Source organism: Rutidosis leptorrhynchoides, chromosome 9 (assembly GCF_046630445.1).
Source record: "Rutidosis leptorrhynchoides isolate AG116_Rl617_1_P2 chromosome 9, CSIRO_AGI_Rlap_v1, whole genome shotgun sequence".
Classification (NCBI taxonomy): Eukaryota; Viridiplantae; Streptophyta; class Magnoliopsida; order Asterales; family Asteraceae; genus Rutidosis; species Rutidosis leptorrhynchoides.
The window spans coordinates 370,066,885-370,075,815 of NC_092341.1; positions in this window are offsets into that span (position 1 = coordinate 370,066,885).

An 8,931-nucleotide genomic window follows, 5' to 3' on the forward strand; every position below is an offset into this window, starting at 1 on the left:
TGGTGAAGAGTTTCGATGAGTTGTTTGATATGGCCAAAGGGTTTGAGTCGCTCTTCTTGAGAAAGAGTGGCTTTACCTTCGACAAAAAGAAGTTTGAAGCTATTAGTCACTCGAACTTTTCTAACAAGAAGCACAAGAAGGGCTCCGAGAGTGTTGGTAGTGTTAAGAAGGGTCCTTCCGGTGATTTTACTTATGCTTGCTACAATTGTGGGCAAAGGGGGCACATGGCTCGTGAGTGCCCGAAACAATCAACCACAACCAAGCTCACTTGTTTTAATTACGGTAAAGAAGGGCATAAGAGGCCGGAGTGTCCCGACTTGCGGGGTGATCATGTTAAGAGGTTAGAAAGGGCGGTGGGCACGGCTAAGGGACGGAATTATTTGATGACCAATGATGAGGCCAGGCATTCCAATGAAGTTGTCTCAGGTACTTTCATGGTTAATTCTAATCCGGCAAGGATATTATTTGATAGCGGTGCTAATTTGTCTTTTGTATCGCCTCGATTTGTGTCTAAGCTTAACAAACCACTAGCTAAGTTAAGTCATCTGGTAGAAGTTGAAATAGCGGATGGTAAGACGGTGCTAGGGGTTGATGTGTGTAAAGATTGTAATGTTGTGTTTGGTACCAAAACGTTTAAAATCGATCTCATTCCGATGACTTTGGGTGAGTTTGATATTGTTGTTGGCATGGATTGGCTCGATCGTTATAGAGCCGATATTGCATGCCATGATAAGTTCATTCGTGTGAGAACCCCAAGTGGGGGAGAGTTGATTATTTATGGTGATGAACGAAGAAGACTCGTACCATTATGCACTTATGCTCGGGCACGACGTTTTCTCAAGAGTGGTGGTGTATGTTATCTTGCTCATGTAGTTGATACTCGTGATGAGCCACCACCCATTCGTAAAATTCCGGTGGTTAATGAGTTTGAAGACGTTTTTCCGGATGAGTTACCGGGTGTTCCAGCGGAAAGACAAGTAGAATTTCGCATTGAGTTGGTTCCGGGAGCTACTCCCATTGCTAAAACTCCTTATCGTTTAGCGCCGATGGAAATGCAAGAATTGTTAAATCAAACCCAAGAGTTGCTTGAAAAGGGTTTCATTCGACCGAGCTCCTCGCCATGGGGTGCTCCAGTCTTGTTTGTGAAAAAGAAAGATGGAAGTATGCGGATGTGCATCGATTATCGGGAGTTGAACAAAGTGACGATCAAGAATCGCTATCCATTACCTAGGATTGACGATTTGTTTGACCAACTCCAAGGTGCAACGTATTTTTCTAAGATTGACTTACGGTCTGGCTATCATCAAGTGCGAGTCCGTGAGGAAGACATAGAGAAAACGGCTTTCCGAACGCGTTACGGGCATTATGAGTTTGTAGTTATGCCTTTTGGTCTTACGAATGCATCGGCGGCATTCATGGATCTTATGAACCGGGTGTGCCAACCTATGTTGGACAAGTCGGTAATTGTGTTCATCGACGACATACTTGTTTATTCAAAGAGTATGAAGGAACATGAACACCATTTGCGTGAAGTGTTGAAGACATTGCGGAAGGAGAAGTTGTATGCAAAATTCTCCAAATGTGAATTTTAGCTAAGGGAAGTTCAATTCCTTGGCCATATTGTGAATCAAGAAGGAATTCAAGTAGACCCGGGGAAGATAGAAACGGTGAAGAGTTGGGGACAACCGACTACGCCTACGGAAATCCGAAGCTTTCTCGGATTGGCCGGTTATTATCGTCGGTTCATCCAAGACTTTTCTAAGATTGTTTCTCCTTTGACTAAATTGACGAGGAAGAACGTAAGATTCAATTGGGAGAACGAGCAAGAATTCGCTTTTCAATTGTTAAAATAGAAATTGTGTCAAGCTCCGGTGTTAGTGTTGCCGGAAGGGGTAGAAGACATGACGGTTTATTGTGATGCTTCTTTAAATAGGATCGGGTGTGTTTTGATGCAAAGAGGTAAAGTCATCGCTTACGCCTCTCGACAATTAAAGGAACACGAAAAGAGATACCCGACACATGATCTTGAATTGGCGGCGGTGGTTCATGCGTTGAAAATTTGGCGCCACTACTTGTATGGTGTCAAGTGTACGATTTATTCGGACCATAAGAGAGTGAAACATCTCTTTACTCAACGAGATTTGAATTATCGTCAACATAGGTGGATGGATGTGGTAAAGGATTATGATTGTGAGATACTTTACCATCCGGGAAAGGCGAACATGGTCGCGGACGCCTTGAGTCGAAAGAGTCAACATCCGGCGATACGAGTAGGATCGTTACGCATGATTATTACTAACGATTTCCTTGTAAAGCTTGGTGAGGTTCAAATAGAAGCGTATGTTCACAACAAGCACGAAGAGTGAATTGTGAGGCAAACGGAGTTCATTGCTATGGGCTCGCGTAGTTTGTTGTCGTTTCAAGGAAGAGTGTGGGTACCTAAGATGGGTGGTAACCGACAAGTGCTACTTGATGAAGCACATAAGTCAAAGTACTCCATTCATCCGGGTGCAACAAAGATGTAATACGACTTGAAGAAAGATTATTAGTGGCCCGGTATGAAGCGTGATGTGGTTAAGTATGTTGAACAATGCGTCACGTGTTTACAAGTTAAAGTCGAACACCAAAAGCCGTACGGTAAGTTACAACCCTTGGAAGTCCCGAAATGGAAATGGGAGCATATTACCATGGACTTCATTACTAAGTTACCGAAGACGGTTAGAACCCAATATGATACGATTTGGGTGATAGTTGATCGATTGACGAAAAGTGTTTTGTTTCTTCCCATACGGGAAACGATATCATCGGAGACTTTATCCAAGTTGTTTATCAAGGAGGTGATATCGAGATATGGGGTTCCTATATCTATTGTTTCGGATCGAGATACTCGTTTTACGTCCCGGTTTTGGAACAAGTTTCATGAAGATATGGGTACTCAATTGAAAATGAGCACGGCGTATCATCCTCAAACGGACGGTCAAACTGAGCGTACGAACCAAACGTTAGAGGATATGTTAAGGGCGTGTATTATTGATTTTGGTGGAAGTTGGGATGAACACTTACCCTTGGTGGAATTCTCATACAACAATAGTTACCACACTAGTATTGGAATGCCACCTTATGAGATGCTCTATGGGCGTAGGTGTCGAACTCCCATTTGTTGGGGAGAAGTGGGTCAACGAGAAATCGGAAGTTCCGATTTGGTCTTGGAGACAAATAGTAAAATTGAGATGATTCGGGCTCGACTTAAAGCGGCGCAAGATATACAAAAGTCTTATGCCGATAAAGGTAAGAGAACGATAGAGTTTCAAGAAGGTGACATGGTGATGCTTAAGGTTTCTCCATGGAAGGGTGTTATCCGGTTTCGGAAACGAGGAAAGTTAGCTCCTTGATTTATTGGTCCTTTCAAGGTTTTGGCACGTGTTGGTGAGGTTGCTTATCGACTAGAGTTACCCAAAGAACTTGCGGGAATTCATAACACATTTCATGTTTCCCATCTTCGTAAGTGTCTTGCGGATGACTCGACTTGGGTGCCTTTAGATGAGATTACGTTGAATAACAAGCTAGAGTATACGGAAGAACCGGTTGCAATCCTTGATGAGAAGGTTAAGATGTTGCGGAACAAGGAAATTAGAACTTTCAAGGTGCAATGGCGACATCGAAAGGGTTCCGAGTTTACGTGGGAATCCGAAGAGTTTGTTTTGGTTTATCTTCCAGCTTGTCATGCGGCTTGGATCGCGAGGACGCGCTCCGATTCAAGTGGGGGAGAGTTATAACATCCCGTTTTTCCCGTACGTATTGAAAGGTACATACTTAATCATTTGTACGTTTGTAACTCGTCGTTAGGCGTAATTGTGTAGATATATATATATATATATATATATATATATATATATATATATATATATATATATATATATATATATATATATATATATATATATATATACTTGTTAATGTGTGCGTATATAAGTTTGTATATGAGTTTGGTTAGCGTTAAGTCTTGTGTGGCTTAGATACGATGTTTAGACGTGTATTGGAAGCTTGAACGACTTGAATGTTGTGTAAAACGATTTTTTGTGTTTAAGGTTGTCGAGATGGCCAGACAGTGCCTTAGGCCGCGCCGCGACAGACGGGTCCGCGCCGCGGCATATCGAGCAAACCAGGGACAGAACCTGGGTTAAGAAGGGGTGATTTTCCCTTTATTCGTCGCGCCGCGATGATTTGAGCCGCGCCGCGACATTTCTGCCAGACTGGTGCCGGTTTTAACTCAAATTAAATGACTTCAAGGGGTAAATTGGTAATTTGGCGTATAAATCTGACGGGAGCATTAAATCCCAACCACTCATCCATTTCATTTAATTTCTTTTATCTTTTCTTTCATTTTCTCTCCCAAAAACTCAACACCCATTTAGATTAAAAGTGAGATTTGAGAGTGAAGGATTGAGGGTTGATCTTTAGAGCAAGAATTAAAGTTGTTCCTTGTGTCTCTAGCTACGCGTTGATAGTCTCGGTAAGTTCTAACTCTAAGTTTTGAGTTTTAATTGGTTAATGGTTAGGGTTTTGGTTACTAGAGACTTGTTTGACCCATTTGAGGGTAAAATGGGTGAATTTGGGTTATGTGGTTGTAATGAAACCCTAATAGCCACAAGCTAGGTGTGACGATCGCTCCAAATCCATATGGACAATACGTCATTCATTGATTTCATTGCGAAGTATTTGACCTCTATATGATACGTTTTGTAAACATTGCATTCTTTTGAAAAGGCACACCATAAATGAATATTTAAATCAAAGGTTTTCGACATCTGATAATTTCTACATATAGACAATCACTGTAAATAATAGTTTACAATAGTACTTCCGTTGACAATGCAGTCAAAATAAGATACATGGTGATGATTTGGTGAATGCAACGTTTCCTTGAAAAATATGCCATGTATGACTCCATGCACATAGCTTGTCTGACATATAAGCAAACAGCGGAAGACTTCTAGGGAACCTGAGAATAAACATGCTAACAAGTGTCAACACAAAGGTTGGTGAGTTCATAGTTTTAGTGTTTCGCATAATCTGTATATAAAAGTGGATCACAAGATTTCAGTTGTTTCATCCATAAACGTTTATCAATAGATTATATAAAAGTGGATCACAAGATTTCAGTTGTTTCATCCAGAAATGTTTATCAAAATATTCTACGAAATTGAGCACCCTGGTAACTAAACTTTAACGTATATATAATTTGTACCCTTTGTATAATCATCTTAATAATACACGCAAACCAACGTGTACACTTCTCAAATAGCATACGTCCGTTAAAAGGCTAGCGCTCTAGCTCGGACGGGGATGTCAAGCCCTATGGATCCATATACAATTATTCGCACCCACCAGTCCATATCCTATGTACTGGCAGCTACTAGTTACCAAAGCTAAGGGATTTTCGGTTTAACTCAGTGTAGAATTTAGTATGTACTTGTATCCATTGTGTTTAAAATAAAGTGTATGTATTCTCAGCCCAAAAATATAGATTGCAAAAGTAATTAAAAAGGGCGCAAATGAAACTCATGCATATATATATTGTAAATCAGTTAATAAAGGATTTGCATGTATTCTCAGCCCAAAAATGTAGAGAGTAAAAGGGATCATATGAAACTCACCTTAGCAGCACATAAAGTTGTTCATCGTAATGTGACCGAAACTCGGAATATCAAATAATCGTAGATCTCAACGTATCAATATTGAGATTCAATATTGTAGGAAAGTACGTAGACGTAATGGAGATGATAAACACTAGGTTTGACTCGCGAATATACCCCCGAACATTTCCCATAACCACCTTGACAATAACCCATAATTTCCTTAACTCTATCCCGCTTGAAAAACATTTTAAAAGTGACACGCTCATGACTTCGTCGTAGTATTTTATGTATAATACTAATTAATAATACTAATAATAATAAGATTAATAATAATAATAATCTTAATAATAATAATAATAATAATAATAATAATAATAATAATAATAATAAATATTTACGGAGTAAAATGAATATATAAGTGTGTAAAACTGAGCTGAAATCGATAGAATTTATAGAGAGTGCCTGACCCAGACTGCCATGCGATCGCATGGCCTTCATGACCATTTCCCATGCGATCGCATGGGAAGATTCTCCAGCTCACAACTTGTTTGTAATCTAGTTCGTCGACATAATAAAATATAAATATAATATATATAATTTAAATAATTAATTATATAATATATTATATTTACGTGTATAATTAACTTGTAATTTTGGTACTGATGATTCGTACGTTGTCACTGGACTTATGTCCCGGTTCCGGTTTTTCGAATGTCCCTTCGTACGCTGAGAAAACTTGTAATTTACATTTTGGGACACGTACCTTTGTCAAAATATAATCTTAAATTATCCCTAAATTATATCACTCAAAGTGTATCTTAAACTTTCGAGTGTTTTGGTCATTTACTTCTATAAATTATTGTCTCGTAGTATATACATATACATATATACATTTTCATTTTTAAAATAGTGTTTACTATAGCAAAGTAAATTTTACTGTAGCAATTCACTGTAGCAAAGTAAATTTTACTGTAGCAAATAGTGATTTTTGAAAACACTGTAGCTTTTCGGGTACTGTAGCAATTCGAAAATACTGTAGCATATTAGTGTTTTACTGGTTCATCTTAAAAGTTTTAGTTAACTTATCTAAATATTAATCAGATAATCAAACCAATAAGGTTAATGCACGGTATCATTTTCATAACACTTTGTTACGTTTTCAAGTTATAGTATATGTATCTATTTACATATAATTGTTCGCGAATCGTTGAGAACAATCGAAGGGTAATTGAATAGTTCAAAATTTTGAGATTCAACTTCATGGACTTTGCTTATCGTGTCGGAAACATTAAAGATTAAGTTTAAATTTGGTCAGAAATTTCCGGGTCATCACACTAGGGCTTGGTCTAATGAAAATAGGATTTGTAAATGTTAAATGGCGTTTTTAGTCACTAAGACACTTGTTTAAGTTGAAAGAGATGTTAATTGGGTCATGTTTGACAAGTTTGGTAGTGAAAGTGTTAAAATGGATCCAAAATGTGCTAGTTGACCTAGTTTAATGGGTATAAATTACCCTAAGTTGGTGCTAGTTGAAGTTACTATACTTTAATTCACTAGCTTTAGTGATTAAAGTCGAGTCTTGGCCATTAAAGGGGCGGTTGTGGTGTGTTTGAGTCATTTAATGCGAGTTGGGTCATTAAATGCTCAAGTAGGTGCAATGTGGTTAATTCCACTAGTTGTGTAATGGAATGTGTACTTATGTATTAGGTACTTTGCTTTGAAGCTCGGAAGTACATAATCATCACCGAAGTGTTAAGGTGAGTGGAATAATTATATGCGTGCATATATGATGTATTTATTTGTGTAGTTGAGTTGTGAAGTGTCGACGTATTAAGACACCACTCCTCACGTGGCGAGTGAAGTGTCGATGTGTTAAGACACCACTCAGGAGTGAAGTATCGATGTGTTAAGATGCCACTCCGAGAGATGTAACGAGTGAAGTGTCGATGTGCTAAGACACCACTCGGGGTGAAGTGCCGAAGTGTTAAGGCACCACCCGGGGTGAAGTATCGACGTGTTAAGATGCCACCCGTGGGGTTAGTGTACTAAGTGTTAAGTGTACTAATGGTTGTTATGAACTCTGACGGTTTTTAAACACCGTTCCCTTGTTCGTTTGTATAACCATGGTTATGTGTGTGGATTGTAGCATATTATATTGTTTAAACTATATGCTATTGTTATGCTAGCTCGTATGGTGGAAGGTTTAGTGTTATACTTGTGATGGTATGAATACTTATAATGCTAGCATGTATGCGGTAAATGCGTAAGTGATTGCAAGTAAGTAGGTTGTATATGTAAACGTATAATTGTTGCACTCACTAAGCATTAGCTTACCCCTCTCGTTGTTTATCTTTTTAGATGCAGGTGTGGACAAGGGCAAGGGGGTTATTGGGCACTAGGTGTCCTTATTGATGTTACGATGAAGCTTTTGGAAGTTGACCTACGTTTTGGGTAGTTTAGTCCCAAACCATGCTCAAGGGGTCGTTTGGATTATAAACTATCATTTGTAGTTGGTCAAACTTGTATCATATTCGTTAATGGCCTTTGTGCCTTTTTGTAAACATTAAACTTGTAGTATGTTTTTAATGAAGCGTGTGGAATGGTTTACATATTTAATTGGCACGTAAATGTGTATCATTTTAAAATAAAAAAAATTTATCGTACGGAGTACAGGTTGGGTTGTTTCATGAAAAATTGGAGGGCGACCATGGTGTGGGCGGCCGAGAGCGGCCGAGGGCGGGTACATTGCCATCGGCGCCCTCGGATGAAGTATTTGATGACATGGTGTATCACTTGCCATTGGGAATGGTCTGAAAGGAGATATTTTTAGTGGGATATTATAAAATCTATATTTATGTTTATATTAAAGATACTCATTCCGTCTCACAAAAAGTGTCCCTAAACTAAATTTTTTTTTTAATTTAAGATATTATGTTAAAATGTTTATTTAGTCATTCATTTTATATATTATCCGAATTAATTAGTTTTCTTTACAAATTAAGCGAGAGAATAAATTATTAGTGTGTGTTTCTTTGCTTATTAATAGAATAGTTCTAGCAGCATTTATTCTGTTTTTTAATGATATCATAATGACAAATGATGTTGAACAATTAAACAATCTATGCCGAATTATTTAGAGTTAAAATACTCTCTTAATCATTCAGTACATTTTTTAGGGAAAAAAATAACGAATGATAAAGATCTTCCATTCATCGAATGATGAAAAAGACAACCAATGATACGCAAAAAACACGACCAGACTCAATTACAGAAAACCAACCCTATCAAACGA